Source organism: Oryctolagus cuniculus, chromosome 14 (genome assembly GCF_964237555.1).
Source record: "Oryctolagus cuniculus chromosome 14, mOryCun1.1, whole genome shotgun sequence".
In the NCBI taxonomy this organism is placed as follows: Eukaryota; Metazoa; Chordata; class Mammalia; order Lagomorpha; family Leporidae; genus Oryctolagus; species Oryctolagus cuniculus.
Genome location: NC_091445.1, coordinates 81188197 through 81202008, shown reverse-complemented (window position 1 = coordinate 81202008; position 13812 = coordinate 81188197). Strand labels below are relative to the sequence as shown.

General features: G+C 42.4%; 1 protein-coding gene across 4 annotated transcripts in view; it reads left to right on the top strand.

Annotated features, from left to right (window-relative positions):
• The window catches only part of PDE4D (phosphodiesterase 4D), a 1654385-nt gene that overhangs the window by 140268 nt on the left and 1500305 nt on the right, over nucleotides 1-13812 (top strand). The window lies entirely within an intron of this gene.

Genomic DNA, 13812 nt, shown 5'->3' with positions numbered 1-13812 from the left:
GTTCCAAGTTCAGTGCCATAGGAGAACATTGCCTATTGGCCGGCAAAGATGAGTCCCAGGCAGGGGATCTATGAGTGTGGGACTTTTACTGCTTCCTGGGAAGTGCCTCAGTAGGAGGATGAACTCTCAGGAAGTATGGCATAGCAGATTTAATTATTTATTTATTATTGTTTTTTAAAGATTTGATTTTTATTTATTTGAAAGGCAGAGTTAGAGAAAGAGAGCGCGAGAGCAAGCAGTCTTCCATCTGCTGGTTCACTTCCCAAATGGTTGCAACCATCATTGCTGCGCCAGGCTGAAGCCAGGAGTCAAGAGCTTCGTCTGAGTCTCCCACATGGGTGCAGAGGCCTAAGTATTTAGGCCATCAGCTTCTCTTTCCCAGGCATATTAGCAGGGAGCTAGATGGGAAGTGGAGAAGCCGGGCCTTAAACTAGAGCCTGTATGGGATGCTGGCATTGCAGGCCGTGGCTTAACCAGCCTGTATACAATGCTGGCCTTGGCATAGCAAATTTAAGGCAAATAAACCACTGTATATATTGTCAGCAACATACTGTTTTCGAAAAATAATTTTTTACTTAAGCTTCTATTTTGTGTCAAAGGAGTCCAGACTGCTGAGGGAATAAAGCCAGCCAAGCAAATCAGTGTCATTCCTATTAAAGTATCAACTTCAGTACTAGTGAGATAGTAGACAACAAAGCCGAATTGAAAAGGGGACACTGAATGAAGGTTAATTGAGTAGGTAAGCCTTCGCATCCTTCTATTCCGAATCCTGCTATTGGAAGTACAGAGTGGAGCTAAGTGGTCTATGACTGCAGAGGGAGACTTATTGTTAAATGGTAGAACAGGTGAATTTCAGCCAACCCAACACATTTCCTCATCATTGGTGGGAAGACACAAGGGCACTTATGAAATATGCTCATTACTTTAGCGAAATACCGATGTGTCTGTGGCATTTGGGGGTCACTGTCATTTCCATGACATAAACTGCTCATGTTTCCTACTCATGGATTCCAAGACTGTTCCAAAATTCCTTGGCAATCATAATTCACCCAGTGGACAAAAACATACAGCATACAGTTCTGATCTAAGAGACAAGGAATTGGTTCACCATTTCAAAGTCTGAGCAGACTTTATGGAGCCAGAATAGAATGAGACGTAATTCTGTCTCCTTTGCAAGTACTATATGTAAAAAAGATTTGTGTGTTTTCTATTGAAATGATTCAGTAGGTCAGTTATCCACCTCCCTAGGAATGGCGTTCTTGCTGTAGTCTCATACTATTAAGTAGTATTTTTATTTGCTCTTAATTTAAAAAAATAACAGTTTTTTCCTCTTTTCTGGATGGTGGGAAGTTATTTAACTATCATTTAAAGGTGTTTACCCTCAGCACCTCCCCTTCTGCCTATGGGCTGGCATGACAGATCACTTCTGAGATAATCCTTTCGCAGGCCTTGGTCTCTGTGGGACTTGGAAAGTTAAGTGCCGAGTTTTCAATTTGAGCCGTCACTCATGAAAGTTTTGATTAGGCTGACAAGCAGAGAGCTGGATTGGAGAGGGAGCAGCCAGGACATGAACCAGTAGCTATATGGGATGCCAGTGATGCAGGTGGAGGCTTGGCTTAATTTTTTTTTTTAAAAATATAGGCCTGTGTTGATATATCAGAGCTGGTGAACAGCTTTGGGTAAGATTTTGAAGTTGATAGCTTTCCGTCATTTTTCGATAAATTCTATTTCTTTAAAGTGATTAAAGTAGAACAACTCTTCTATCCATTTGATGTCACTTATGGCAGTATTAATGAAACAATTGGTACCTGGAAGGGATCAGTTTCTTATGTTTGTTCATTTATTCTGGAATACTTGAGTGTCAACTGGGTACTGGGTACTGTGCTAGATGCTGGGCAATTCAGCAATGGAGGTCAAGTCAGATTTGTTCTTTGCCTTTATAGTACTTGAAATAGTTACAGTCTAGTGGGGAATACAGAAATAATCATGCCATTCCAGTATTTTGTTATGAGTGCTCTGGTGGGAAGCACAGGAGAGACACTTAACAGTCTTTGGTTGCCTGTATGGACCAGGAAATGTGCTAAAAGCTGAGTTTATAGTGAATTAACAAAATAATCACCACCCTGACTTGTGTGAGCTTGCTATTTGGAAAGCTGATACTGATTGAATAATCAAAGAAATGCACACATATGTCATTGCCATGAAAGAAAACATGAGGGTCTGTAAGCAAATCAAATCTAGACTGATGGTTGAAGGAATGTGGATTGGAGGTGGACACATTCAGCTGAAGTGTGAGATGTGAGTAGGAGCTCACCAGCTGAAGAGAGGGAGGTGGAGGGTCCCATGTGGAAAACCTCCCATGGCTGGAAGCAAATAGGAGCATGGAGATTCTGGGAGCAGCATGTTTGGCATGGCCGTGTTACTGTGTGCAGCAATGTGCTCAATAATAGGGAGAGATGAGGGGGTGAAGATGGGGAAAGAATGGGGTCAGACTCTAAGGAGCCTTCTCAGCCACAGGAGGAGTCCTGACCTTGACTCGGGGGATGGGAGAGCTATAAAAATGTTCTAAACACAGAGGGGACGTGATTGGATTTCTATCTTTAGAATGTGCTATGGCAGCAGTAGCAGACTGAGTTGAGGGACATGTCAGCAAGTGTGTTGTAGGAACACAGACTAAGGAATTTGTTATAATATAAGGAGTAGGAACTCTGCACCCCCAAAACTTAGATTGAATTCTACGTCAGTCCCTCTAGAGTTGGACACCTCTGGGCCTCACATGTTGCCTGTCTAAAATAGAGATAATAATCTCGCAGGATTACTGCAGGTTGGCCATCACTGAGTGCTCACAGCAGTTTGTGGCACTGCATGGCATTTGTGTAGGCTGTGTTAACGACCTCTTCCATGGTCGAGGAACCAGTATTGGCGGGAAACCTGCTCTCCTAAGTCCTGTCTGGGAGGGAACTCAGTCATCCTGAAGGAAGGAATTCCTTTTCTTTTCTTTTTTTAAAAGATTTATTTATTTTTATTTTGAAAGGCAGTTACAGAGAGGCAGAGGCAGAGTGAGAACAAGAGAGAGAGAGGTCTTCTATCTACTGGTTCACTCCCCAAATGGCCACAATGACCAGAGCTGTGCCCATCCAAAACCAGGAGCCAGGAGCTTCTTCCAGGTCTCCCATGTGGGTACAGGAGCCCAAGGACTTGGGCCATCCTCTACTGTTTTCCCAGGCCGTAGCAGAGAGCTGGATCAGAAGTAGAGCAGCTGGGACTTGAACCAGCATCCACACAGGAAGCTGGTGCTGCAGGCGGAGGCTTTGAATGCTTCGCCACAGCACCGGCCCCCAAGTCTTTTCAATTCACTCTTCCAAAAGAGGCATTCTTTTGTCTGTCTCACAGTCACTTAGATGGCTAGCAGCAGTTGTGTCTGGCACATATTAAGTAATCAATAAGTGTTATTAATTGCTCTATGACTGTACAAATTATTGAAACTTTCTAAACCTGTTTTCTTATCTGTAAAACAAGGTAACCATAGCCCAGGATTAAATTGGTTATCAGAATTCTATTAATACATGCAAAACACTTAAAATAGTGCCTGAATAAAATGGTGCTTGCATTAAGTGTGTCAAAAAGAAAAATAGAGGTAGGGAGCATTTGTTTGTTTAACAAGATTTCGAGTTGGTCATTGCAAGCACAAAGCTGAAACTTGAAAGAAATAGATATGATCCTTATCCTTGAGGAGTAAATAAAAATTTGCCCTGATAGTGAAAGAAAACTTGAATATGTTACATAAATGAAGTCTGAAGGGAATAAACAACCCAGAAGATTTGAGAAAGTTTTTAGAGGCAGGAAGATACAGGAGCTAATTCCAAGAAGACTTTGGATTCGTGGGAATGTTTGAAGAAGGACAGGGTCAGCCATGTTGTCCAACTTCAAAACATAAATGCAAAACTCCTCAACAAAATACTGGCTAATTAGATCCAACAACGCATCAGAAAGATCATTCACCCAGACCAAGTGGGATTTATCACTGGCATGCAGGGATGGTTCAACATACAGAAATCACTAAATGTGATACATTGCATTAACAAATTGAATAATAAAAATCATATGATTATCTCAATAGATGCACAGAAAGCAGTTGATAAAAATACCACATCTTTTCATGGTTAAAAAAAAAACCTTAAGCAAATTGGGTATAAAAGGAACATTCCACAAGACAAGGCAATGTATAACAATTTCCAGCCAGCATCATATTGAATGGGGAAAAATTGGGATTATTTCTACTAAGATTCAGAACCTGACAAGGATGCCCACTTTCACCTTTGTAATTCAATACAGTCCTGGAAATTTTAGCCAGAGCCATTAGGCAGCAAAAAGAATTCAAAGGGGTACAAATGCAAAGGAAGAATTCAAATTATCCCTGTTTGTAGATGACATGATTCTATATATAGGAGAACCAAAAGACTCCAATGAGAGATGATTGCAACTCATAAGAGAGTTTGGTAAAGTTGCAGGATATAAAATCAACACACAAAAAAATCAATAGCCTTTGTATAAATAGGCAATGCCATGGCTAAGAAGGATCTCATAAGATCAGTTCCATTGACAACAGCTACAAAAAATGTAAATATCTTGGAATAAGCTTAACCAAGGAAGTAAAATATCTCTGCAATGAAAATTATAAAACATTAAAAAAAAGAAATGGAAGAAGACACAAAACATGGGAAAATCTCCCATACTTATGGATTAGAATAATTAATATCATCAAAATGCCCATACTACCCAAAGCAACTTACAGATTCAATGTGATCCTAATGAAAATACCAATGAAATTCTTACATTCTTCTCATATCTAAAAGACAAAGATGCTAAAATTCATATAGAAACACTACAGACTCCAAACAGCTAAAGCAATCTTAAACAATAAAAACAAAACCAAGGTGTCGCTCCCCCATTCGTGGAGGAACGACACAGGACCCTGCGCTGTTCTTTTGTCTGCTTGGCCCTTCCCGGGTTTGCTGCTGGTCCTTCCCGGGTTGGCTGCCGATCCTTCCACCTCCGTGGAGGGGCGGCTCCCCCTGCCACTTTCCCCACTTCCGCGGGGGAGCGTCACACTGCCGGCCGGCTCTCTCGGGGGCTGCTCAGATGTTATCCGGATGTTCCTGGTGCATGTTGTCTCTCTCCTCCTTTATAGTCCTCTTCCACCAATCCCAACTCTGCTACCCACACGCCGAGCACGCTGCTTTCCTCCAATCAGGAGCAGGATCAGCTCCTGCAGGTTATTGGTTGAACTGGAGGCAGCTGTGTAGAAGTTGTTTGGTCTCTTTCTCTCAGCGCCATATTGTGGGAGAGCAGATGCATAGAATAAGTCTTAATTCCAGTAACTTAGTCTAGTCCGAGTTGCTCCCCACACCAAGGCATCACAATACCAGATTTCAATACATGCTACAGGGCAGTTATCATCAAAACAATCTGATACTGGCACAAAAATAGACATGGAGGCCCATGGAACAGAATAGAAACCACAGAAATCAATCCACACACCTATAACCAACTGATCTTTGACAAAGGGGCTAAAATCAATCCCTGTATAAAGGATGGTCTCTTTAACAAATGGTCTGGGAAAATAAGATCTACGTATGAAAAAGTATGAAACAAGACCACTACCTCACACCTTATCCAAAAATCAATTCAAAATGAATCAAAGATCTAAATCTATGACCTGATACCATCAAATTACTAGAGGAGAACATTGGGGAAACTCTGCAAGACATTGGCATAAGCAAAGATTTCTTGGAAAGACCCCAGAAGCACAGGAAATTAAAGCAAAAAAAAAAAAAAATAGACAAATGGAATTACATCAATATAAGAAGCTTCTCTACTTGCAAAAGAAGCACTTAACAAAGTGAAGAGGAAACTGACAGAATGGAAGAAAATATTTGCAAACTATGCAACTGATAAAGGATTAATATCCAGAATCTGTAAAGAGCTCAAGAAATGCAACAATAACACAAAATCCATTTAATAAATGGGCAAAGGACATTGTCGCTCCCCCTCTTCGTGGAGGAGCAACACAGGACCCTGCGCTGTTCTTTCGTCTGCTCGGCCCTCCCCAGGTTTGCTGCTGGTTCTTCCCGGGTTGGCTACTATCCCTTCCACCTCCGTGGAAGGGCAGTTCCCCCTGGCCGCATTCCCCACTTCCGCAGGGGAGCGGCACACCGCCGGCTGGCTCGTCTCGGGGGCTGCACGGGTTCCCTCAGATGTTCCCCATAGATGTTCCTGGTGCATGCCGTCTCTCTCCTCCTTTATAGTCCTTCTCCGCCAATCCCAACTCGGCTGCCCACACGCCGAGTACGCTGCTCTCCAATCAGGAGCAAGTCCTACAGTTAATTGGTTGAACTGGAGGCAGCTGTGCGGAAGCTGTTTACTTCTCTCCCAGCGCCATATTGTGGGAGAGCAGATGCATAGAATAAGTCCTAATTCGAGTAACTTAGTCTAGTCCGGATTGCTCCCCACAGACATGACTAGGCATTTTTTCAAAGGATGAAATTCAAATGGTCAATAGACACATGAAAAAAAGTCAGGATCACTGGCCATCAGGGAAATGCAAATAAAAACAACAATGAGATTTCACTCCCCCCTATAATTAGAATGCCTATATCCAAAAATTAAAAAGAAAACAAAAATGCTGATGAGGATGTGGGGAAAAAGGTACCCTAATCAACTGTTAGTGGGAATATGAACTACTACAGCCATTGTGGAAGACAGTATGGAGATTCCTCAGAAATCTTAAAATAGTTCTGCCGTGTGACCCAGCCAGCCCATTCCTGGAAATTTACCCCAAGGAAATGAAATTAGCACATGAAAGAGTTATTTGTTATACTTACCTGGCAGAGGAGATACCATGATCATCAAAGAGTTATTTGTACCCCCGTGTTTATTGCACCTCAATTCACAACAGCAAAGATATGGAATCAACCCAGATGTTCATCAGCTGATGACTATATGAAAAAACTATGGAATACTACTCAGCTATGTAAAAGAATGGAATCATTTCTTTTGCAACAAGATGGATACAACTGGAAACCATTATGCTTAGTGAAATAAGCTAGTCTCAAAAAGACTAGTAAACATTTTCTCTGATATGTGGCAGCTAATATAAAATACCAAAAATATATAGTAATGAAATGGCCACTTTGGGGTATGACTAATTTTAGCTCATGTTGGGATAAACTGTGGGATAAATCTATGTTGCTTTAGTTCATAAAGTCTGTGGAACTGTGGTCTTTGTACTTTTTACTTGTTGAATATTATGATTATTGGTGCTTTAAGCCTGCAAATATAGAGTGGATTAAAATTGTACCATTGCAAAAACTGATAGAGAGGGAAGAGAGGGAAAAGAGATAGGGGGATGGGGAACCAGTGGAGTGAGGTAGGTGTCTTGTCTTGGAACTGTACCTATGAATACATAGAATTGGTTCTCTATATTAATAAAATTTATTTTTAAAAAGAATCTAGCTAACATTGTGTGATTTAAGAAATGAACTCAGATTTAAAAGCACAGTAATATATTTAGAATTGATCTGATGCACCGAAAAATTCCCTACAGGTTATGTAGAGAAAGCATACACATGCATTCAATCAATTTTAAGCATATTATATAACTTACGAGATTTGTTACTTAACATTTTGAAGCTGCAAATGAAGTCTGGATTCTAGCTTATTACAGACACTTAAAAGATTGGATTTGATTTATTTTTTTAAGCTGGGAACAATGCTCTTGTATCTATTTGGAAATGAGATAGGATGATTGTATCCAAGGTGAATCCGCAGGCTTTATTCTGTTTTCTGTTTCCTGTGTAGTTCTTTCTGGCAGTGTTGTGGGTGAATCAGATGACCTTGCCTGGGAAATTTGTGGAGGTGCTCATGGAGAGAGGACTTGGAATATTCATGGGCATCCTCAGTAGTTTAGGATTACTCTCAGGCTGAATTATTATTCAGAGCTTCGCTGAGGGCTTACAGTACCCCAGGCAACATAGATGTTTCATTGATGTGTCCCTAAGTACTTCCTCTTTGTTTTTTTTTTTTCCCTTAATCCTCAGGTGGAATTACACCTGGGACCATAGCTACTGGCATTCCATTTTGCTTTTCTCTTCTTCTTCCCTTCTTCCTAACAACTCACACTGTTGATGGTATTATGGAGGAGGAGGATGGTGGCGGCAAAGAGGTCAGCTGGAATTTATAAGCATTCAGAAGAAGATTGCTTTGCTGTAGATCATTGTAAGGAGAGCTCTCAGGGGTTTATATCTTGGGGGCTTGTTTGTGAATGGGAGAAAAACCTGTGAAGCAGTACTGGGTAAATCAATAATTCTGTCTCAACTCTGTTTCTGAAGGAGCAGCTTGATAACAGTGTTGAGAGCTGGAGTCGGAACCATGGGCTCCTAAAGGTGGATACAGCCTCATCCCTGGGCCCTGTGAATGTGTTGAGTTTCCTGGCTAGAGGGTGTTAAAGTTTCAGATGCAATTAAGGGTGCTAATCGCTTGGCCCTGAGATGGGACATTATCCTAGATTATCTGGGCATTCCCATTGGAATCATGAGTCTTAAGAATGGAAGAAGGAGGCAGGGGAGTGTCAGAGTGAGGCAGCAAGAGAAGGAGTCAACAGGCCACTGCTGGCTTTGAACGCAGAGGAAGCCACCATGGGAAAAGGAAGAAGGGCAGCCTTGAGAAACTGGAAGAGGTAAGAAAACAGATTCTGCTTCAGAGTCCCAGGAAGCAATGGATCCCTGCCCCTCCTGGATGAGGAGAGTGAGACCCGTTCTGAATCTCTGATGCACGTAACTGTGGGATAAATCTATGTTGCTTTAGTTCATAAAGTCTGAAATTTAAAAAAATAAGATTTATTTATTTGAAGGGCAGAGTTCGAGAGACAGGACACACACACATACATACACACATGTACACACACACACACCCAGAGGGGGGGGAGAGAGAGAGAGAGAGAGAGAGAGAGAGAGAAAGATAGATAGATAGATAGATAGATAGATATTGGGATCCTTGTCTTAAGAATATCTGTTCACCACCTAGGTGCCTTACTCATGAATCAAAGGTTAAGAAAAACTGTCACCTGTTCACTCCCCAAATGACCTCAACTGCCAAGGCTGGGCCAGGCCAAAGCCTGGAGCCAGGAGCTTCATGCGATATGGGTGACAGTGGCTCAAGCACGTGGACCATCTTTCACTGCTTTCCCAGGTGCATTAGCAGGGAGAAGAATCTGAAGTGGAGTAGCTGGGACTTGAACTGGTGCCCATATGGAATGCTAGCATTGCAGGCGGTGGCTTAGCCTGTTGGGCCACAATGCCAGCCCTTGTGGTAATTACAAAATACTAATACAAGGGCTTTTAATGAGGCCTGAAAGTTATAAAGTGTAAGAACCCAGAGAACAGATAGTCTATATTTGTAAATGATACAATATTACATCCATTAAACCTGTTGTGAAAATCTTAGGCAACTAATCATGTGGCTCAATAAGAGTGAAGAGAAGGGGTAGTAAATTTAAAATGCCATTGAGATTGGCCTGGGTAGAAGACAATGGTGAGAAGAGCAGGGGCAGCATGGCGGACCAGAGAGAACACAGTCAGCCTTGGGCAGGCAGCAGTTCCTCCATTTCCTGCAAGAATATAAACTTGGTTGCTAGATATTCCAGGTTGTTTTTCCCCCCAAAGAACTCTGCATTTTGGAATTTTAATGTAAGCTACCTTGCTATTTAACTCCAGATAATTTCAATAAAAACCAGTATTCAACCAACAAAACAGATCCTGTGTTGCCTAAACATGGATGTATCTGGGTGGTTTGAGATGAGTAAGCTAGAGTGGCAGGCAGCCTGACATGTAATTTTCATACTTCTGAGTGTACCATCTCCACATCCATTTGAGAGTGAAGGGCACTGATGGAAGTTGAGAATGGAAACAATCCGTGGGAAACGCCAGGTTTAAGTCTTGGTGTGTCGGGTTGCCAGGGTTCTCTCATCTCATTGCTTCGGAGGCAGAAGGAGGAGGCTTATCACGATGGAAAGATGGAAGGAAAACTCAACATTTACTGAGCAACTGATATCTACCAGGCATTGAGCCAGGGATTTGAAGCACATTATTCTTGAAGTCTCACAACAATTTCATGATGTAAGAAATGCTCTCATTTTCCAGATAGGAAACCTGAGTATAGGAGAGCTCAGGTAACTTGCACTGGGTCACACAGATAACAAGTGGCAAAGGAAACTCAGAAGGGTACGTTATTTTCTCTGTGGTTAAAAGTTTTAGAGAGGAAGAACAGTGCTTCCTCTGAGGCTAGAACAAACAATGGAATGCTGAGGATCACAGGTGCTCTCACTGCAGGAACTTGGTGATGTGGGAGGAAAGTTACCTGGTAAGCTTAAGGGTAGGCTTGCAAGGGAGCAATGTCAGATTGGATATGTCAGGAGAGATGAGACTACTGGGGTGAGCTGTACTGGACATGGGATGTGAAGTAGAAATAGCTGGTGGACAGTGCTAAAGGCCACCAGACAGCAAGGCTTTGAATGGAATGAGTATCTACATTCTTGCTTCCTAACCCAGCATCCTCTAAAGATGGTAATGAGAGAGGAGTCAAGTGGTCAACATTGGCCATTGGCTTGGTAAAAGTTGAAAGGTTAAGTGAGCTGGGTGGCTCAACTTCATTAGCCACTAGGAAATGCACATTCAATCCACAGCACCGCATTGATGCCACTCTGTATCTCCTAGAATGGTGCAAATGGAAAATATTGACAATATCAAGTATTGACAGGAATGTGGGGCAAGACTGCTGGTGCAAGTGCAACTTGTTAGATTCACTTTGGAAAACTGTCTGCAGTATCTATGAAAGTTGGATGAGTATAGTAGCCTACAGCCTGCCAATGCCACTCCTAGATGTCTGTCTGGTGGAAATGTGTACATGTGTGCACCAAAAGACATGCGCCAAAATGTTAGTAATAGCATTGTTTGTGCTAGTGAAACATACAAACAGCTCCATTGTAGTGTAGTTACAAAATGAAACACTGTAGCGATAAGGAGGAAAGAGTCACAGTCACACACTATAGCGATGGATCTCAGAATTATAAAGTTGAACAAATAAGCCAGCCACAATTGAGCATGCATTATTTGATTTCATTTATATAAACTTTACAAACAGACTTTCGATGTGACTTGGGTGTGTTCAACTTGTGAAACTCCACTGGCCTTATGATTTGTGTGCTTTTCTGTGTATATATTATATTTCAGTAGAGAATTTTTTCTTTTTCTACATCTATTTTCTTTTTATTCGAAAGGGAAAGAGTGAGAGAAAGAGAAAAAGAGAAAGAGAAAGAGGGTAGTATTCGCTGGTTCACTCTCCAAATGACCCCAAATGCTGGAGCTGGGCCAGGCCAAAGCTAGGAGCCAGGAACTTCATTCAGATCTCCCACATGGGTAGCCATGGCCCAAGCACCTGGTCCATTTTCTTCTTCTGTCCCTGGCACATTAGTGGGGAGCTGGATTGGAAGTGGAGCAGCTGGGACCCGAACTGGAATGCATATGGGATGCTGGTGTTGCAGGCAGTGGCTTAACCATCTGCGCCACAAAACCTGACCTTCAGTAGAGAATTAAGAGAGCAAGAAGCAAGGCCTAATGGGAATCTGAGATCAGGGCAGCGTAGTGTTGAAATTGCTAAGCATAGCTAGGAAAAAGGGTTGAATTGTTGAGTGTATTTCTAAATAGAGTGAATAAAGAGAGCTGCGAAAAATGGGGACAGAATTGTTATGACAGGAGAGCAGAATCTCTACATATTGGGGAACTTGGCACAGAGCAGTATCTTGTGGCAAAGGTGCTGTGTAGCTGTGGTGATACTGAAGATAAAATATTACATCAGCTACCTGGCTATGTCCAGTCCTATTGGAGAAGATCAGTAAGAACGGGCTGTTCTCTGAGTGCAACCTGGGAAAGAGTTGTTATTTGAGGTGGATGCAGAGGAGACCCTGACAGCTCATTTGCTTGCTCCCTGGACACAAGAACTCTATACAAGGAAATGGAAAGCTGCGGTATTTCATTAAGCAAATCATATGCAACGTAAACACAGCTTTTGCTACAGCAGTGAGCTTGAAAATGGCCTCTCCTCACCTGTGGTCTCCTAGCAAGAGAAATGCAGCAGGTAGATCTTATTGTAAACAGATAACTTCCTTGCACGGCTTTTAAGGGAAAGAGACCATTAACTCTCTTTCACTTACTAAAAGCACCCCCCCTTCACTCTTTCTCTTTTGCTCTCTCTCTCTCTCTCTCACACACAAGCACACACACAAGTACACATAGATTGAGATCCTTGTCTTAAGAATATCTGTTCACTACCTAGGTATCTTAGTTGCTCATGAATCAAAGGTTAAAAAAATGTATCTACGAGGATTAATTTCCAAGGTTGTCCTCCAAATATATGGCTGACCAACTCTTAGCCATTATTCATGAGGATGGTGGAAAACTAAGGTCAGCTTTGCACTTTCTTTCCCTCTTACTGCTTCCTTTTCTTCTAAGTTGATTTGTGTCTTGCTTTGCCCTGTTTGCTGCTTATCTTTCTCAAATTTCAAGAAGATGATTTCAAAATAAGTTTATAATCTTTCCTCAATTCCAGAGATTGTGTTTAGTGCAGTCTGTGATGTGTTGTTTTGACACAGCTAATGCATTATAAATAATCCATTATATAGCACATACCAAAGGGACTTTAAAACTGAATATACAGTCTGAGACCTTCTGAGAATGAAAAGGGGTGTGATTAATCATTATGCTGGGACAACAGGTATGAACCAGTACTGTCCTGGGCAAACCAGCCTGTGTGCTTACTCTAGCCAGAGCCCTGCTAGACAGGAGTCAGCCTTGGGACGGCTCTGCTTGCCTGGCCTGAGCAGTCCGGGGCATTCATTCTGCTCAGTTCTCTCTCTGTAGTAAACCCTGCAGAAGATCTTGAATTTAGGACTTCACAGAGAGATTGATTGATAAAATAAAACCGACACTAGGAATGAGAATCCTAAGTCCTGATTACGAACAGCATCGAAGTCTGCATCGTGACTGGCTTTGGACATGGCTTTCCAGGTCTTCCGTGCAGCTGGCCTGGTGAAGACCACCAGTGAGTGCTGTTAACTGCCTGACTTCCATTCATGTCAGTCTGTCTGCTCTTGTCATCACGCTGACTTCTCATGTTCCCTTCTTACCTGTGGGTCCTACCCTTGGTCTCACATAGTCCTTGCCTCATTGTGCTCTTTGCTGGGGTGTCACTTTCAGCATTTGGGATCTTTTGACTGTGAGCAACACATCTCAGTCACATTGAACATGGTATTTTTTGCCTGTGTTTTAATGGCGAGGGTAAGAAGGCTTTCTAACATGGACTGCAGTGAGCTTGGCCCTCCTGACTTAACACCAGGCCTGGCTTCTGCAGCTCTGCTCCCGCCTGATGCCATCTGCAAGCAGCTGTCCTCCTCCTGGGCTGTCAGGTCGGCTGACTTTCTGGTTTGTCCTGTGCACTCCTGCCTGCAGCTTAGAGCTGGTGGGAATCCAGGGAGCTTAACCACCACTCCATCCTTCTGTAGATTCTAAATCAGTGGAGAATTAAAAACATGGAAATCAGATGAGGACCAACATCCCTTTGTCAGTGCTGACACACCCTCATGATGGCATTGGGAGCTTCCTACTGTTTCTTCTCTGTTTTAAATATCATTCCTTGATCTCAAAGCACCAGGACCTGCCTATATGGCTTTAAACAAAGAGGAAGAAGAACACCTGTGAT